We start from the raw sequence: 1451 nt of genomic DNA, 5'->3' as shown, positions 1-1451 counted from the left end.
CGAGCCCGGCGGCACGGAGGTGCTGAGCGCCGTGGGCTGGAGCCCGCCGGCGCCGGGGGAGCCCAGCCTGCGGCGCTGGAAGAAGGCGAGGCGCTGGAAGAAGACCGCCAAGGCAGCGGCCGGCCGGGCCGATCCCGGCACCGCCAAGGCAGCCGGCTGGGTTGATCCCAGCACTGCCAACACAGCTGGTTGGGTCGATCCCGGCACCGCCAAGGCAGCCGGCTGGGTTGATCCCGGCACTGCCAACACAGCTGGTTGGGTCGATCCCGGCACTGCCAAGGCAGCGACCGGCCGGGCTGATCCCGACACCACCAAGGCGGCCGATTGGGTTGATCCCCGCACTGCCAAGGCGGCCGGCGAGGCTGATCCCGGCACCACCAAGGCAGTGACCAGCCTGGCCGATCCCGGCATCACCAAGGCGGCCGGCCGGGTCGATCCCCGCACCGCCAAGGCGGCCGGCCGAGCGGATCCCGGCACCGCCAAGGCAGCCGGTTGGGTTGATCCCGGCACCACCAAGGCAGACGGCCAGGCTGATCCCGGCACCGCCAAGACGGCTGGTTGGGTTGATCCCAGCACTGCCAACACAGCTGGTTGGGTCAATCCCGGCACCGCCAAGGCAGCCAGCTGGGTCAATCCCGGCACCACCAAGGCGGCTGGTTGGGTCGATCCCCGCACCAAGGCGGCCAGTTGGGTCGATCCCCGCACCGCCAAGGCAGCCGGCCGAGTGGATCCCGGTACCGCCAAGGCAGCCGGTTGGGTCGATCCCCGCACCGCCAAGGCGGCCGGCTGGGTCAATCCCGGCACCACCAAGGCGGCCGGTTGGGTCAATCCCAGCCCCGCAGCGCCGGCTGGCAAGGAGGTGGGAGGCGCGGGACCCGCCGGGGCGCCCCGCACCAGCGCAGCGCCGGCTCCCGTCGGCAGCCCCACAGCGCCCGGCTGGAGCTGGGGCAGCCCGGCCGAGGCTGGAGCAGCCGCCGAGGACGCCGCGAGCATCCTCTACCGGGTGACCGTCGAGTCGCGCGAGGGGCAGCCCATCGTCACGGCCGTGCGGCGCCAGGCCAGGGCGCCGGCCCCCGGGAGGCTCTGCCCGCCGTGGCTGCCGGCCGCCGGCGCCTGGGAGCAGCAGCAGCAGCAGCTCGGCCACCTGGGCCAAGGGGTGCTGGAGCAATTCCRGAAGTTCAACGCGCCGGCGCAGCGCCCCACCGTCGCCCCGCCGCCCCCTGGGCCGGTGCTGACGCCCGCCGAGATGACCCACATCCTCAACGGCCTCCGCTCCGTCAGCATCCAGCCGCCGCGGGCGCCTGTGCCGTACCTGCCGCTCCAGCGCCCTGCTGCTCACCCGGACCCCGAGCCGGCCTCCCCCTTGGCCCCCCGTGCCGAGGGGGCCGAGCCGGAGGCGAAGCCCCCAGGTGAGGAAGGGGATCCGCCGCCGCCACCTCCGCCGCAGCCCC

This window comes from Apteryx rowi, unplaced genomic scaffold, assembly GCF_003343035.1.
Source record: "Apteryx rowi isolate R43461 unplaced genomic scaffold, aptRow1 scaffold_1671, whole genome shotgun sequence".
Lineage (NCBI taxonomy): Eukaryota > Metazoa > Chordata > Aves > Apterygiformes > Apterygidae > Apteryx > Apteryx rowi.
Note: the sequence above shows the minus strand (reverse complement) of the source record.